Genomic DNA, 18,617 nt, shown 5'->3' with positions numbered 1-18,617 from the left:
TCCATAACAGAAAATATCTGCCTGATGCTTATTCATTGGAACAGTGTACCCAAATAATGCCATGCATATAGGTCATGGGGCATCATCATTGAGTTGACATCAACACATTTGGACTACCTGCCCCATTCTCCTAAACATAAACCTAGGAGTTCATTCCTTTGGTTTACAAAGGGTATAAGATTTGGAGATTATATAGAAAAAGTTTTAGGAGTTCTAGTATGTAGATTGGGCTGTTCCGACACCTAGACCGGTGGTGAGCACTGGTAGCAGACTGCACCGTCCAGTGTGTAGTGGCCATGCTGGAGGGTTGCAGTTCAGCTCCCGTTCAGTTCATCTTCAGCGATACAATAACAGACTAGGGTACTTTCATGACTATTGTCTTCTATATCTATGGAGACTAGAATAAGGTTTGAGCCTAGGCCCACATGAGGATCCTCTGATTCGCTGGTGGGACAGTCTAACACGTAAAGCCTTTAGCTATCAGACTTCGAGACTCTTTGTCCTATGGAACAAGCCAAACTGTTACGGAATTTGGAAGAAAAATTCTTTGTATGCTCTTTTATGAAATTGACGACCTACAAAAGGTGTCATTGGGCCACACAGATTTTATATGGTTCATATATTTACCCCATAGAACTCCATAGGACACCATAGAACTCCATACACACCAGCACTTCATTCACATGGACAACACAGAAGCCCTAAAGCGGTAATGGCCACTTTTAGAGACTAAGTGGCAAATCTACAACCAAAACTCATATGTTCCGCCAAGGGCCAAATGGTTGTTGCTCTTTGCTCTGTCACAGTTTTCAATTGTATGGGTGTCCTAAGGACACCAATACAGTAGAAAGAAGGGGAAATTATCATTGTAGCTTCCCTCCAGAGTCCCCTAAACAGGAAGAATCACAGGACCCTGTGTAGGAGCTCCGATGTTAATTCAGATCTATCCAAACCTCCTAACTGCTCCTGCAGAATATAACTAAATGTAGCAGGTTTCGGGCTGCCTGTGACTGCAGGTGGAGGCCTTGAGTCATGTATGGTGACCTCAGTGCTGCATGATGTCCGCATGCAAAGAGGGCTCTGAATGCCACCTCTGGCACCCATGTCATAGATTCGCCACCACTCCCTTAGAGGGTGTCCCATCAGGCCCCTCCAAAAGGACCAGCTACTAGACTCTTATCCTCTATCCAAGGGATTTAGGATGTGTTGTGATTGGACATACCTGTGTTTCGGCCTGTGAGAGTGATATAGTGCTCCTATAATTAATTATTGTTCAGGAGGCCCATGGCCACCCAAACCATCCACTGAATATTATATTGAGAAGGTCTTTCTAACCCTTTAAATCCTCATATATCTGTTCCTGCTTTCGAAACACATGTACACAAGAGTTATATCTAGACCTTTGAAGGTCCTACAAAGGTCCTGAAACCGGAGATTGAAATCTAGCAAAAGGGACACCTCCTCCATTCCTCAAGAAGCTGATTCTAATACCATATGTAGGAGGTGACTTCCAGACTTGTAGGGGCTATAATATTCATAAAGCCCAGGGCCCATGGCAGTCTCGATTATTTCTGCACAAATTATGTAGTCAAAAAAATCCATAAATATGCCCAAGGACATTGATTAGAGACATTTATATTTATAACCTGCAGGTACTTTGCCTCTTACCGAGTTACTGTAGTTATGTCCCCGATGAATCATAAAAATCACTTTCCATCGTATACTATGAGGTTTGCTCAATTTGTTTCCTTGCTTCTCTTATATTGTGACTGCCATCAGCTTCTTACCATGTAAATGAAGTAAATCAATGGGAAGGGATGTCTTGGGAAGACTAAACATAATATTTTATCCTTATCTTGTATTAAAAGGGCCTTATCATAAAAGACAATGGGGGTCATTTACTAAGGGCCCGATTTACGTTTTGCCGACGGGTTATCCGAAAATTTCCAATTTGCGCCGATTTTCCCTGAATTGGCGCGGGATTTTGGGGCACGCGATCAGATTGTGCCGCATTGGCACCAGCATGCACGGGACAGAAATCGGGGGGCGTGGCAGTACGAAAACCCGACGGATTCTGAAAAACCGCCGCATTTAAAAAAAAAAAGTGTCGCTTGACACGCGCTTACCTGCACCCGGCCTGGCTTGTTGTACTCCTGTGCATTCCGATGAACTTCAGTGCAGCAGCGACACCTGGTGGACATCGGGCGCACTACCTTAGTGAATCCCGGCTGGATCCGAATCCTCCGCAGAGAACGCGCCGCTGGATCGTGAATGGTCCAGGTAAGTAAATCTGCCCCATTTAGTTCTTTTCCATGGAATACCGACCACTGAGACACCCGATGATCAACAGAACAAAGGTCTATGAGTTCCTCAGTTTGTCCTGTATGGAATAGAACTGGGAATAGCATCCTAAAAGTCATCTAGAAGGCAAAGACGAGAAATTATTTCCACATAGAACCAACTGTTGTACGTTGGACCTGGAGGGAAAGTCTCCTTAACTCTAAGACTAGAGTGCCTTGGGCCCACCAGATAAAATGATTCTAAGGTCCCTTCCATTAACCCCACTAGTAGCCTTCAAAGTTGGGTTTCTGCTACTAAACCTCTAGAGACTATAATTGGGTTAGAGCCTGAGCCCACCAGGGGATTCTCCGATTCTCCGGTGGGCCAGTCTGAGACTACATTTAGATTTTGGTGACCATTACACCTGTGAGAAACCTAAACTAGTCACAAACTTCCAGGGCACAAGACTACAATGCTGTTACCACATTTAGGTCTCTACTACCCCAGCTGTAATGAACTACAGACTACCATAATATCATATGGAGGTGTAAGTATATTGCTGTATTACAGGAGATAAAATGTGCATGACTTCGGCCTGAATCCGGCAACATGTAGAGTAGATTTTTTCACTTTTTATATTGAGTTTGTAGCCATGAAGATTTTTATCCTGAGGGAACAGATAAAACTCAGTACTTACTTCAGCTAAACATAATATCGGCCTCAAATCCGAGCTTCTAAACTAATCCCAGGACATTGTAATTCCTTTGTGGAAAGAACAAATGTTGTTTTCTAGTAGTTAGAAGCTGTGCTGTTTGTTGGGAAGCTCAAAATAACAAGACACTTAAATGGAACAAATTGTACTTAAAGGGGTTGTCCCAAGTCGAGTAGTTATCTTCTCTCCATAGTATAGTAGAAACCAATCTAATCAGTGAAGACCAACTTCTGGGGTCCCCACACCAATCATGAGGTAAGGGGTCCCATTCATTATGGCAAATGTTGCCGCAGGTTGAGCAAGTGTACTGCCCCACCATTAAATCTCTATAAGAAAGCTGAGCACTGCGTTGGGCTAAAACTCGGGGGCGGGAATTACCATTAAATCATAGTTTCTTAATCTGTTTTCAGGCATACAAGTCGTGATAAATCCCCCCATTGACTTTTAATGGAGTATTAGGATGCATGAATGACCTGGCTGCTACTCTCTCAATAAGAAGGAATAAGCATCCCATTTGTATAATCAATTGGGGTCCCAGTGGTTTAATATTTTTTTTTAATATTATTGAGGAGGAGGTGATAAGCTGTGACATCATCTATTGTCAGTAGTAATGTAATGATGGGTCAGTGTTATCTATATAGAGGTCATTGTACAGGGAGGGGGAGGAGATAAGCTGTGACATCATCTATTGTCAGTAGGGATGTAATGATGGGTCAGTGTTATCTATATAGAGGTCATTGTACAGGGAGGGGGAGGAGATAAGCTGTGACATCATCTATTGTCAGTAGTAATGTAATGATGGGTCAGTGTTATCTATATAGAGGTCATTGTACAGGGAGGGGGAGGAGATAAGCTGTGACATCATCTATTGTCAGTAGGGATGTAATGATGGGTCAGTGTTATCTATATAGAGGTCATTGTACAGGGAGGGGGAGGAGATAAGCTGTGACATCATCTATTGTCAGTAGGGATGTAATGATGGGTAAGTGTTATCTATATAGAGGTCATTGTACAGGGAGGGGGAGGAGATAAGCTGTGACATCATCTATTGTCAGTAGGGATGTAATGATGGGTCAGTGTTATCTATATAGAGGTCATTGTACAGGGAGGGGGAGGAGATAAGCTGTGACATCATCTATTGTCAGTAGTGATGTAATGATGGGTCAGTGTTACCTATATAGATGTCATTGTACAGGGAGGGGGAGGAGATAAGCTGTGACATCATCTATTGTCAGTAGTAATGTAATGATGGGTCAGTGTTATCTATATAGAGGTCATTGTACAGGGAGGGGAAGGAGATAAGCTGTGACATCATCTATTGTCAGTAGTGATGTAATGATGGGTCAGTGTTATCCATATAGAAGTCATTGTACAGAGAGGGGGAGGAGATAAGCTGTGACATCATCTATTGTCAGTAGTGATGTAATGATGGGTCAGTGTTATCTATATAGAGGTCATTGTACAGGGAGGGGGGGAATAAGCTGTTACATCATCTATTGTCAGTAGTGATGTAATGATGGGTCAATGTTATCTATATAGAGGTCATTGTACAGGGAGGGGGAGGAGATAAGCTGTGACATCATCTATTGTCAGTAGTGATGTAATGATGGGTCAGTTTTATCTATATAGAGATCATTGTACAGGGAGGGGGAGGAGATAAGCTGTGACATCATCTATTGTCAGTAGTTATGTAATGATGGGTCAGTGTTATCTATATAGATGTCATTGTACAGGGAGGGGGAGGAGATAAGCTGTGACATCATCTGTTGTCAGTAGTGATGTAATGATGGGTCAGTGTTATCTATATAGAGGTCATTGTACAGGGAGGGGGAGGAGATAAGCTGTGACATCATCTATTGTCAGTAGTGATGTAATGATGGGTCAGTGTTATCTATATAGAGGTCATTGTACAGGGAGGGGGAGGAGATAATCTGTGACATCATCTATTGTCAGTAGTGATGTAATGATGGGTCAGTGTTATCTATATAGAGGCCATTGTACAGGGAGGGGAGGAGATAAGCTGTGACATCATCTATTGTCAGTAGTGATGTAATGATGGGTCAGTGTTATCTATATAGAGGTCATTGTACAGGGAGGGGGAGGAGATAAGCTGTGACATCATCTATTGTCAGTAGTGATCTCTAATGTAAAGTTTGCTCTATAAATAAAGTCACTGATTGGATGAGGCTGTACATTTGCAAAGTTGAAAAGAAGTTGAGTGTACATATAGATTAATAATAGCAGCAATCCAAAAAAAAATCCTCATCAATGGATGTAATGAGCGCTGATATAAAATTGCTGGCGAGTGCTGGGAGACACAAATGGTATGCGGCTGTAATTACGGACGGGTATGTGGAACAGCTGTGTCCCGCTTTCCTTTCCATTATGATTATTTTCTGGCTTTTATGCAAAAATCTGAAGGCTCTTGTAACCAGTGATACCTAGTAATGATGGATGTTATATTTAGACCTTCCAAGTCTATCCATCTCCGCCTGACATTATCATAATGATCCCTGCCATAACTTACAGTCTTTACACTGACGTCTATACCGATCATTGGAAATGAAAATAAGCAATAAAATAGTCAATCCCAAGGGGCACGAGGCAAGTAAAAAACAGATTCATCAATATATTGGACAATTATCATTCTGTGCATAATATAATATGGATCAAGTCCTTCCATTAGTTTCCCACAGATGTATCAATATTATAGGGGCCCAACCACAGCAGAGGCATTTAATACTACTGTCATTTTAGTATAGGGTCTGTATAACCCGGATATATGTAACTGTATAGATCCACATACTGATTTATATTGTATTGTTCTAATCTGTTATTATAATTATCTACTGTAAATATCTAACTATACAAAACTAAGTCAAAAAATTGTGTATGTACAGGTACTGTGGCAGCTGAGGTGTGTATGTACAGGTACTGTGGCAGCTGTGGTGTTTATGTAGAGGTTCTGCGGCAGCAGAGGTTGAGTATGTAGAGGTTCTGCGGCAGCCGAGGTGTGCACGGAGAGGCTCTGTGGCAGCTGAAGTGTGCATGAAGAGGTTCTGTTGCAGCTGAGGTGTGTATGTAGAGGTACTGTGGCAGCTGAGGTGTGTATGTAGAGGTTCTGTGGCAGCTGAGGTGTGTATGAAGAGACTCTGCGGCAGCTGAGGTGTGCATGAAGAAGTTCTGCAGCAGTTGAGGTTTCTATGAGAGGTTCTACATGAGCAGTCGTGAGTATGTAGAGGTGCTGCGGCAGCAGAGGTTGTGTATGTAGAGGTTCTGCGGAAGCAGAGGTTGAGTATGTAGAGGTTCTGCGGCAGCAGAGGTTGAGTATGTAGAGGTTCTGCGGCAGCAGAGGTTGAGTATGTAGAGGTTCTGCGGCAGCAGAGGTTGTGTATGTAGAGGTTCTGCGGCAGCAGAGGTTGTGTATGTAGAGGTTCTGCGGCAGCAGAGGTTGAGTATGTAGAGGTTCTGCGGCAGCAGAGGTTGAGTATGTAGAGGTTCTGCTGCAGCAGAGGTGGAGTATGTAGAGGTTCTGCGGCAGCAGGGGTGGAGTATGTAGAGGTTCTGCGGCAGCAGAGGTGTGCATGGAGAGGCTCTGTGGCAGCTGAAGTGTGCATGAAGAGGTTCTGTGGCAGCAGAGGTGTGTATGTAGAGGTTCTGCGGCAGCAGAGGTTGAGTATGTAGAGGTTCTGCGGCAGCAGAGGTTGTGTATGTAGAGGTTCTGCGGCAGCAGAGGTTGAGTATGTAGAGGTTCTGCGGCAGCAGGGGTGGAGTATGTAGAGGTTCTGCGGCAGCAGAGGTGTGCATGGAGAGGCTCTGTGGCAGCTGAAGTGTGCATGAAGAGGTTCTGTGGCAGCAGAGGTGTGTATGTAGAGGTTCTGCGGCAGCAGAGGTTGAGTATGTAGAGGTTCTGCGGCAGCAGAGGTTGTGTATGTAGAGGTTCTGCGGCAGCAGAGGTTGAGTATGTAGAGGTTCTGCGGCAGCAGAGGTTGAGTATGTAGAGGTTCTGCGGCAGCAGAGGTGGAGTATGTAGAGGTTCTGCGGCAGCAGGGGTGGAGTATGTAGAGGTTCTGCGGCAGCAGAGGTGTGCATGGAGAGGCTCTGTGGCAGCTGAAGTGTGCATGAAGAGGTTCTGTGGCAGCAGAGGTGTGTATGTAGAGGTTCTGCAGGTGTTGTATTAGGGGTTTGATTGAGGTTCTGCAGTAGATGAAGTGTGAATGTAGAGGTTCTGTGGTAGGTGATGTGTGTATGTAGAGGTTCAGCGGCAGCTGGGCTGTATATGAGAGGTTCTGCGGCAGCAGAGGTGTGTATGTAGAGGTTCTGCTGCAGCTGAGGTGTATATGAGAGTTTTGTGGCAGCAGAGGTGTGTGACAAGGTTCTGTAGCAGCTGAGGTGTGCATGAAGAGGTTCTGTGTCAGCTGAGGTGTGTATGTAGAGGTTCTATGGCAACTGAATTGTGTACGTAGAGGTTCTGCAGGTGTTGATGTGTGTATGGAGAGGTTCTGCGGCAGCTGGGCTGTATACGAGAGGTTCTGCAGCAGCTGTGGAGTATATGAGAGGTTCAGTGGCAGCTGAGGTGTGTATGTTGAGGTTCTGCGGCAGCTGAGGTGTGTAGGTAATGCTTCTGTGGCAGTTTGTATGTATGCATGAGAGGTTCTGCAGCAGTTGAAGTGTGTATAAGAGGTTCTGTGGGAGCTTTCTATCTCATATCTCCTATATCTATCAATCTATATCACATCTATCCCACAGAACTAAGGGTGCTTTATTGGTATTTATCACTTTATATATATGTCACATATCTTTCATATATCCATCTCATATCTACTACTTCTTTCTATGAAATTTTGGCTGTATCTTTCTCATATGTACTTTACCTTCTATTGTAATCCCATTCTGGTAATGAGATAACTATTGAGATGCTCAGTGGCCAAAGTGAAAACTACAACATCCCAGGATTATCCTACAATAAAGATAACAACACGGGAAATTAGAAAACCAATAATTTTCTAATTGATTTATATATCAAGACCATCATATTCTAGACCGTATGTGTTATAATTCTTATAATTTCACTAGTAGATTTCTAGAATTATGGATTGTATTTCCAAAAATCCCCAAATATCTTTTTGTACTGTAGTTTAGAGATAGAGTGAGATAAGAGGAATTAAGTCATTTAGGGATACAAGGCAAACAGGAAACTACAGAATTCTACGAACATGACCATGTTTCCATGGTTACTCTTCCATTCCGCAACCATTGACCTTACACAATCCAGAAGCATTGGGCACTGGAAAGACAAGACGCTTTCAGCAATTAAGCAAAAATAACCATCAACGTGGCCGAAGCTTGGGGTCTGATTTGGCCGACTTTGGTTTGCTGCGTGGCAGTGATGCCAGCCGTCTGAGGGCACTGCAGTGTTGAAGAGTTAATCAGACGCTGAAGGAAATGAGGAATGTTCAGTGATCTGTGTCTACAATTCCCAACTCTAGTTTTCTGCTTGATCGGGAGACATCCTGTTCTTTCCTGCTGATATCCGATAAACACGTAGGATTTTTTTCTTTGCTGTGCTCCTGTACGGCAGTGCCTTGCAGAGCTTTGTAGCCTGGCGTAATGTTAACCCTCCACCCACACACCGAGGCGTTTTCATTCAACCTTTATTTCGCTCTTGAGATAAATTAATACGGCTTTGTGTCACACGGTCTCCGTGATGCCCCAGTTTCACATCTATCGCGAGCTCGGAAGTGATATAAGAACCGTGCAATCTCTTCTCCGCTGAACCTGTTGATTACAGACTATGCTAGAACAATCAATATACAATATGTATCTTCTCCTGGCATTTAGTAGAGAATAAGAACTTGAAATTCCAAGGTTTGAGGCCTCGTCGGTCACAAGAATGAAGATCCTTAGTAGTTGGTTTCCTACTGCTAAGAAAAGTAGTAGATTATGAAATGGGTGATTTGGGTGGACACCTAAACCAATGATTAAGACTGCCATGGACCTTCGGCTGTGTGATTGTCGTTGGTCCCCCCATCAGTCTAATTTTTTCTAATAGTTTCAGATTTAATGGCTGCATAGAGTACCAAAATCTTCTTAGGACATTGGTGGGGGTGATCCTTCTTTCAGCTTTTATTTCTGCAGTTATAACCTTCAAATGGTCCTGGAAGTGATCTGGAACCTTAAACATTAGATCTTAGAACCTTCAAATAGTCCTGGAAGTGACCTGGAACCTTAAACATTAAATCTTAGAACCTTCAAATGGTCCTGGAAGTGACTTGGAACCATAAACATTAGACCTTAGAACCTTCAAAAGGTCTTGGAAGTGCAAGGGTGGAGGCCTCTCTCTTTATTAATTATACAGAGTGGTGGATTGGATGGCTTTGAGCCTCCAAGGAGCCTTGGACCTGGGATGGACGCCCATAATACAATCCATTAGTGCCTGTACATATGAAAAGGAGAAGGACCTCTTGACATACATATATCTAGTGACCATTCCAGGCTGTACGACGATTGTTGGCCCCCATCAGTCAAATTTTTTTTTAATAATGGTTTGACATTTACTGGCTCTATAGGGTAACAAAAGCTTCACGGGAAATTGGTTGGGGTGATTCTTCTTATAATTATAATAATTCTTCTTTCGGCTTTCATTTGCGCAGAGAGAACCTTGAAAGGTCCTGGAGGTGATCTTGCATACATGCATAAATAGAGCTGGGGTGGAGGCCTTTCTCTTTATTAACTATACAGAGTAGTGATTTGGATGGTTATGAGCCTACAAGGAGCATTGGACCTGGGGTGGACAACCAAACCATCATAATACAATCCACTAGTGACTTTAGATATAAAAAGGAGAAGGGCTTCTTGACATACATGTATATGGTGACCATTCCAGGACCTTAAAAATGGAAAGGGGGTCCAATTTTTCTAGCGGAGAAGGGGAACTAACCTGAGAGCAGGAGAGTGCTCTCCTGCTTACTTATTGGTGTTATATTCATCCTTTTTAAAGAGGTTCTACAGCAGTTGGGTTTTAACCTTGAAGAACATACACACAGTGTAGCACACCCAAGCTGATACAGAAACTCATGGAGAAGCGAATAAGTAGCTCCATATTTCGAAGAGGTTCTCCCAAAAGGGGAAGAGCCGGGTGCATATTCGCACCACTGCAGAACCTCTTTTAAATGATTAACAAGAGGTGGGGGTTATTTTAATGATTCTTCATTTAGAGGGGGATGAGTGCACTACACCATGCTTTTACAGATGTCCCTCTAACATATTGACGTCCTTCACGCAGAGAATAGATCCACGACCCGCACCGAGAAGACACTATAAAGAGTCAATATTCTTCGGGATAGTGAACATGCTAATGATATTTGCTGTTGCTGAGTTACATAAAAGGAGTAGTGTAAGAACAAAACTCCTCAAACCAATCTGTCATCATGTTGTCAGTGGCTGCCAGTTCCATCTGTAAGATGCAGGAATATTTCGGAGTTATAATCTTCTCCGTGCATTTTAAGCAGCTTCCATTTGCTTCATGTTGTCAGTAATTCCTAATCATAGGCTTCATACTAACGAATACCATGGACATTCATGGCTAAGCTTACACATAGTAATATCTATCTACACGACGTATAGAAATGTGAAGACTAAAACCTTTCTACCCATTTAGATTTTGGTAGGACAATCTACTTTGTACGGGGATTCATAACTCTTCCTCGAAGGTGGAGATGAGGATCAGGTGAGTTATAATTCAGCTTCCCAATCCATGTGTTGTGTTCTCAGTAGATATCTAGCTGTGGTTTTCTCCATCCAATACATATGTACTGTCACGGGTGCTCCCGCGATCCATGCCGCGGATCGCGGGTACACCCGTGCTCCGCTGCCTGCCGGTCCCCCTCTCCCTGCCCTCACTTACCTCTCCTGGCTCCTGTCTGTGCTCCGGCTCCTGGCGTGTAGGCCGCACGTCTCCTTGCCTGCAGTCGCACGCTCTCACCACTAGAGGGCACGCGCGCAGACTTCTCAAGCCTTAAAGGGCCAGCGTCCTCCTGATTGGCTCCTGCTAATCCGGCTCACCCTTATAATCCAGCACCTCCCTTCACTCCCTGCCGGATCAGCATTCTAATGGAACTGCCAAGGTTTCCACACCTCGCTTCCCAAAGCGGTTCCTGTTGAATTGATTGCCCTTCAGCGTTTCCAGACGCCTCAGTGTTCTTCCAGCGTTTCCAGACGCCTCAGTGTTCTTCCAGCGTTTCCAGACGCCTCAGTGTTCTTCCAGCGTTTCCAGACGCCTCCGTGTCTCCAGCGTTCCCAGACGCCTCCGTGTCTCCAGCGTTCCCAGACGCTCCTGGTGTTCCTGTCTTCAGTCCAGCGGTGTCTCCAGTCCGTGCCAGTGTCACCAATGTTCCTCTGTGTTGCTGCTGTCATCCCAGGCTTGGACTGTTTCCTGCACATCCCTATACATTGGCTGCCACCGCGGGCCTCATACCATCTCACGCGGTGCTTCAGAGGGTTCACTGGTCCACAGACTCCTCCCTCCGGACTCTTCCCAAATAGACTTTTAGTTCTGTTGTCTGTGTGACCCGTTACATGTACTTTAGGTCAAGACGATGGTGGATGTAAATGAGGAAATCCGCCAACAGCAATCAGTTATATAGGAGTTCCCTAAAGCCTTCCTCTTTAACCTCCCTGGTCATTGTTGCTCATAAAAGAAGACTTCTAAAGGTGTCCATACACAACTGAGCAAAGATGACTAAACATTTTGAAGGCCCAACAACCCAGATGGGGAAAAAAGATTCTCTAATGTTGAATTTTAACAATGGATCCCAATTTTTAAGCCTTGGCCATTTCCCTCTCCGATCATGAAAGTTCATGTCTATAGAGGGCTCGGAAGAAGAGTTGTTTCCAGAACCAGGATACGTCCAACTCTATAGAAGGAGATTCAAAGACAAGAGAAAGGTTCCTACTATCTCAGGGTGAAAAGTTAGATCTCAATATGCTTCATGCTTAGATCTCTACGATTACTCAGCTCTTGGTAATGGTTGGCTAGCAATGGTTTTATTAAGATCAGGAATAAAATAACCAGCCTTCTCCAATATATCCCCATCTGTCTACTAGAGACACAATCACAATGGTCATATATTGGTTATTGAAGTGAAACCTAATCCTGGTTCTCTAGAAGCTTTCTCCTCTGAAGCGCAATGGTCAATACAAAATACAATAATCATTGAATAGCTTTGGAAATCCTAACATTGGAAGAGGATGGACTGGCAGCAAATCTCCACCACTTATCGATGAGCATGGAGTCTACTCCTCAACTACAGTCCTTTAGAAGCCTCCTTAGAACCATCAATCAATTAAAATCTCTTTGGAAACTGACTGAAATCAATACTCATATAGCCAAGTTTTACATCGGTTAAAGGGGATGTCCAGGATAAAAAAAATACAGTGGCAGGTCCTTGTTCTTTTCGATGGAAATGAGGTACAACATTAGACACAACAGATGAGCCGGTGTAGATTTGTTACTCGATAAAAGCTGACATTTTTTTTTTCGAATCCTTTGAACCGACCAATCACCACAAAGTATTGACACCCATATCAAAGTTTTAATACTGTACTATGTAGTCATGAATGATTTTTTTAATATACGGTGGACCAATCAGCATCTTCCTATGATTTTTCTTCTTATTCTACATATATAGGTTTATTTTTATGGACCTGTGTAGTCTTTCCACTTGGACTTCCAAATCCAGATCGAAAGAATGGGGATTTTCCCCATAGGGTATAAGAAAAATTAGCTTTTACTCTATAAATGATGGTCAAAGAATTTTACATTTTTGGATCATCAGCGCCATAATTGTTCATTTTAGGAATCTTTAAGATTTTTAGATACATTGGGGGAGATTTATCAGAAGAGTCTGGGGTAAAACTTTTCTAGTTGCCCATGGGAACCAATCAGAGCTCAGCTTTCATTGTATGAACAGCAGTGGGAAAATGAAAGCTGAGCTCTGATTGGTTCCCATGGGCAACTAGAACAGATAAAGAGGTTGGAACTTGAAACACAAATCTGATTTCTTCCAGAAACAACACCAATCTTACCCTAGTGGTTGTTTCTGGTATTACTGTTTAAGTAAAAGGGGTTGAGCTCTGGAACCATAAAACCCAAAATAGGTTCTTCTAAAGGACATTTACCATCATAGTGACCGATGGTAGAGTTGTCCTACTTACATGCTCTTTATGATTTCTTCTATTAGGAACTCCTTTTACTATAATTCGGAATGGCGCTATTTCACAAAAAAGAGTTTGAAAAATTATGCAAATGAGTCTGAGGTGCTCAGGCTTACATCACCTGAGTGCCTCAGCTTATGATTTATTCACTTCCTATCACTTGTCCAGTCCCCCTAGTCCCCCCATTGAGATTGTATTGAGCTGGTGACACCAGGGACCAGGCGGGATTGGATGACTGAGGGGGAGTGAATAAATTATAAGCCGAGGGGCTCGGGTGATGTAAGCCTGAGCACCTCAGACTAATTTGTAAATTTTTTTTTAACTCAACTGCACCATTCTGGATTATAATATAAAATTTTCCTTAAAAATGGGGGAAAAAATAGAAAAAAAAATAATATCAGATATTCCTACTAGAAGAAATCATAGGGAGCATGTGAGTAGGAGTAGTCTGCATCAGTCCATCTATGTCCTTTAAAGGAGAAGTCTTGGTTGGTTGCTATAGTATTAGGTTGTAAAGTTCCAGAGTTCAAACCCTTTTACTTGAACTGTAATACCAAAAACAACCACTAGGTGTGAGATTGATCTGTTTCTGGAAAAATTCTGATTGGTGTTTCTCCTCTTTGATAAGGAATAAACAAAATTTCTCTAAAAATCATACATTTTACATGTTTAGAAATATTCCTAGTATGGATGGTACATTGGAATTCTTATGTACATCCCCTTTAAATGAATGTATATGTATGGGGAATGACCATCCAGTACTTAGATACTATGGCTCGCAGTGTGTATGTTAGTTGGGAACCGATATCTTCCTCCAATTACAGGCTTCCCAATTTTAATCTTCTAGGACTTTAATCTTTCTGAGCACCTCATCCCTACCCCGCAGCACCTCCTACTGAGCTCCAGGGAAGCCTCCTTATAATAGTACCGAAGAAGCAGCAGTAATGAGAACGGCTCGTATTAAAAGGGGTTGATTAAATATGCATCGCTGCAGCTCTACTAAAGCGGCAACATGCCTTAACATTGGATAATTGAATGAGATGAAATGGACAGAGGGTGATGAAATATATATGTGCGCACATGGCTGCAGCCACAGTAAGGGGAAACAATTACATGAAGGGGCTCAAACATAATAACCGCACGCCATGTATCTAATAATTATGTTTACTGTATACTGACAATAAATCCACCGGAAAATTAGAAGGGGGAGGAGCTGACTACGACAATTCAGATTGAGATATCCAGAAACAGCGCTGGTCTTGTTTTCTGGCTGGGCCTGGTACTGCATCCTTATTCACTTAAAATGGAGGTAGGGTAAATGCTAAATGTGTTGTTACTGATGGACAAAAAGATGCAGTTATTTACATTGTGTGCTATCTGCAAAGTGCATGTAGAGTAGCACATAGAGCAGGAGGAGCTAAGCAGATTTCACATGGTGTCCTATCTGCAGGTAGATGTTATAGAACAGGAGAAGCTGAGCAGAGTGTACAAAGTGTCCTATCTGCAGGCAGTATGTTATGGAGAAGGAGAAGCTGAGCAGATTGTACATAGTGTCCTATCTGCAGGCAGCATGTTATAGAGCAGGAGAAGCTGAGCAGATTATACATAGTGTCCTATCTGCAGGCAGCATGTTATAGAGCAGGAGGAGCTGAGCAGTTTGTACATAGTGTCCTATCTGCAGGCAGCATGTTACAGAGCTGGTGGAGCTGAGCAGATTGTACATAATGTCCTATCTGCAGACAGCATGTTATAGAGCAGGAGGAGCTGAGCAAATTGTACATAGTCTTCTATCTGTATAGTCCAGGAGGAGCTGAGCAGATTGTACATAGCATGTTATAGAGTAGGAGGATCTGAGGAGATTGTACATAGTGTCCTATCTGCAGGCAGCATGTTATAGAGCAGGAGGAGCTGAGCAGGTTGTATATAGTGTCCTATCTGCAGGAAGCATGTTATAGAGCAGGAGGAGCTGAGCAGATTGTACATAGTGTCCTATCTGCAGGCAGCATGTTATAGAGCAGGAGGAGCTGAGCAGATTGTACATAATGTCCTATCTGCAGGCACCATGTTATAAAGCTGGAGGATATAAGCACATTGTACATAGGGGCAGATTAACTTACCCGGTCCAGTCGCGATCCAGCGGTGTGTTCTCAGTGGAGGATTCGGGTCCTCCGGCGATTCACTAAGGTAGTGCGCTCGATGTCCACTAGGTGTTGCTGCTGCACTGAATTCCATCGGAGTGCACTGAAGTTCACCGTCCTACCCTGGGTGCAGGTAAGCGCGTGTCAAGCGTCACTTTTTTTTAAATACGACAGGTTTTCCAAATCTGTCGGGTTTTCTTACAGCCACGCCCCCCGTTTTCCATCGCGTGCATGCCGGCGCTGATGCACCACAATCCAATTGCGTGCGCCAAAATCCCGGGGCAATTCAGGGAAAATCGGCGCAAATCGGAAAAATTTGGGAAACGAGTTGTAAAAACGCTATTCGGGCCCTTAGTAAATGACCCCCAGTGTCCTTTCTGCAGGCAGCATGTTACAGAGCAGGATGAACTTAGTAGATTGTACATAGTGTCCTATCTGCAGGCAGCATGTTACAGAGCAGGATGAACTTAGTAGATTGTACATAGTGTCCTATCGCTGCCTACCAGAGCCTCCTGCTATTTGCGGTGGAAGCCGGTGAGTGGGGTTACATTATCTGTTGGCACACTTAGCACCAGTGTGTGATAAATTTCCCTTTATGTACAATCTGCTTAGCTCCTCCTACTCTATAACATGGTGCCTGCAGATAGGACACTATGTACAATCTGCTCAGCTCCTCCTACTCTATAACATGGTGCCTGCAGATAGGACACTATGTACAATCGGCTCAGCTCCTCCTGCTCTATAACATGGTGCCTGCAGATAGGACACTATGTACAATTGGCTCAGCTCCTTCTGCTCTATAACATGCTGCCTGCAGATAGGACAATATGTACAATCTGGTCAGCTCCTCCTGCTCTATAACCTGCTCATACCTCCCAACCGTCCCGTTTTGGGCGGGACAGTCCCGTTTTTTAACCCTTGTCCCGCCTGCACGGACCGTTAAGTGAAAGTCCCGGTTTTTTTGCGGTTTCACGGATTTTTCCGTTTTGTCCCGCCCCCAAGTCCCGCCCCCCCCCCGAGTCCCGCCCCCGAGTCCCGCCCCCGTCCTGCTCAGGATACAGAGAAGCCAGGGGGCGGGGTACAGCGTCCTCCTCCTCTCCAGCTCCCGGGCTGTCTGCTGCAGAGCCGGCACCTCCCCCATCCCCTCCCCTGGGAGGCAGAGCCCTCCCTGTCCTCAGGCTGCCACTTGCAGGCACATGGATGGATGGATGGATGGAGCAGTGCAGAGTGTCATGTTCTCTGCACTGCCCCTGCACAGCAGCCCCAGGGGATCAGCCTCCGTGCAGGCAGGAACTCTCCAGCACTGCTACATCAATGGCTCCCTGCCCCCACCTCCTCCTGCTCCTCACTGAAGTTCGTCTGATGAAGCAGAGCCGAGTGTGTGCAGCTGCTGCAGTGTGATAACAGGTACTCTACAGTGACTGCAGGCAGCAGCTAAAGGGTTAAACACTTTCCTCCATAGACCCCCTGCCCCCATCCCTAACCCCCCCAGTGCCCTTCTATTCTGCTTTTATTGTACCATATACTTAATCCCTTAACCCCTTAAGGACGCAGGGTTTTTCTCTCATTTCTCGCTCTCCAACTTCAAAAATCCATAACTTTTTCATTTTTCCGTGTACAGAGCTGTGTGAGGGCTTATTTTGTGCGTAACAAATTTTACTTTCCCGTAATGTTATTTATTTTAACATGCCGTGTACTGCGAAGCTGCAAAAAATTCCAAATGTGGAAAAAATTTTTTAAAAAACCGCACATGTCACGTTCTTGTGGGCTCAGTTTTTTCGACTTTGACTGTGCACTCAAAATAACACCTCAGCTTTATTCTTTGGTTTGGTGCGATCGCGGTGATACCGGATTTATAGGTTTTATTGTGTTTTAATACATTTTCAAAAATTAAACGCATGTGTGCAAAAAAAAAAAAAAAAAAAATTTTTGCCATCTTCTGACGCTAATAACTTTTTCATATTTCGGTGCACGGAGCTGGGGGTGGGGTCATTTTTGGCGAAATGAGCCGACGTTTTCATTGCTACCATTTTGAGGTCTGTGCGACATTTTGATCATTTTTAATTTCATTTTTTATGTGATGTAAAAAGGTGTAAAAGTCGCATTTCGGACATTTGGGCGCCATTTCCCGCCTCGGAGGTCACCGCCGCCCGTAACCGTTTTTACATTTTGATAGATCGGGCATTTTGGGACGCGGCGATACCTAATATGTCTGTGATCTTTACTGTTTATTATGTTTTATATCCGTTCTAGGGAAAGGGAGGTGATTAGAATTTTTAATATTTTATAAATTTTTTTTTATTTTTAAAACCTGTTTTTTCTTTTTTTTCCACTATTTCTTAGACCATCTACGGTACATTAACCCTAGATGGTCAGATCGCTCCTACCATATACTGCAATACTTCTGGCTCATTGTAACGAACCTGCAGAAGCCATGTAGCCTCGTGTCAAAAGAAGACCCGAGGCTACCACGGCAAACGATCGCCGCCCCCGATGACGTTCGGGGGCACAGCGATCGTAAAAAAGACTTTGCCGGCGACAATGACCGACTGCGGTTATTAGCGGTGGGGGTTTTCTGCAACATGCAAAACCCCCCACCTTGTATGAAGAAGACTCAGCCCGTGAGCCCTCTTCATACACTCCTTATACTCTCTGCGTCGTAGAGCTACGGCGCAGAGCGTTAAGGGGTTAAAGGGGTTTTCCCACAAATACAAGTTAGGCCCTATCCATAGGACAGGGCTTAACCTGCTGATGTGTGGGGGTTTCAGTGATGTGACCCCCATAGATCATGAAAACAAGGGGTCTGTTGGGGTCCACATAAGGTCCATGTCATCGCTCTATGACGGTAATGGAGCAGAATGGTCATACACGGCCGCCTGCTCCATTACTCTGACGGAACAATTTTTGCGTTTCCATATTTCACTCCCCACTTTCAAAAATCAATAACTTTTTTATTTTTCCACGTACAGAGCTGTGTGCGGCCTGTTTCTGCGTAACAAATTATACTTCCTAGTGACAGTATTAAATATTCCAGGCCCTGTACTGGGAAGCGGGAAGGAAAATATCAAATGTGTTTTTTATGGCTTTCACTGCGCGCTCAATAGGACTCCTCCCCTTTACTGCGCTCCATAGGACCCCTCCCCTTTACTGCGCTCCATAGGACCCCTCCCCTTTACTGCGCTCCATAGGACCCCTCCCCTTTACTGCGCTCCATAGGACCCCTCCCCTTTACTGCGCTCCATAGGACCCCTCCCCTTTACTGCGCTCCATAG

The 18,617-nt window shown here is 44.1% G+C and overlaps 1 protein-coding gene and 1 long non-coding RNA gene across 7 annotated transcripts in view; one reads left to right on the top strand and one right to left on the bottom strand.

Annotated features, from left to right (window-relative positions):
- The window catches only part of GRIA1 (glutamate ionotropic receptor AMPA type subunit 1), a 178,204-nt gene that overhangs the window by 57,590 nt on the left and 101,997 nt on the right, over nt 1-18,617 (top strand). The window lies entirely within an intron of this gene.
- LOC140128901 (uncharacterized) overlaps nt 1-18,617 on the bottom strand; it is a 44,279-nt gene that overhangs the window by 22,866 nt on the left and 2,796 nt on the right. The window contains exon 1 of one of the 2 annotated variants that reach the window (XR_011855176.1): nt 7,867-7,952. The exons of the other annotated variant lie outside the window; for it this stretch is intronic. This is a non-coding gene — a long non-coding RNA (uncharacterized lncRNA). Of the gene's footprint in view, nt 1-7,866; nt 7,953-18,617 lie in introns of those variants that run through there. 2 annotated transcript variants of the gene reach the window in all.

Source organism: Engystomops pustulosus, chromosome 4 (assembly GCF_040894005.1).
Source record: "Engystomops pustulosus chromosome 4, aEngPut4.maternal, whole genome shotgun sequence".
Taxonomy (NCBI): Eukaryota; Metazoa; Chordata; class Amphibia; order Anura; family Leptodactylidae; genus Engystomops; species Engystomops pustulosus.
Note: the sequence above shows the minus strand (reverse complement) of the source record. Positions and strands in the feature narration are given on the sequence as shown.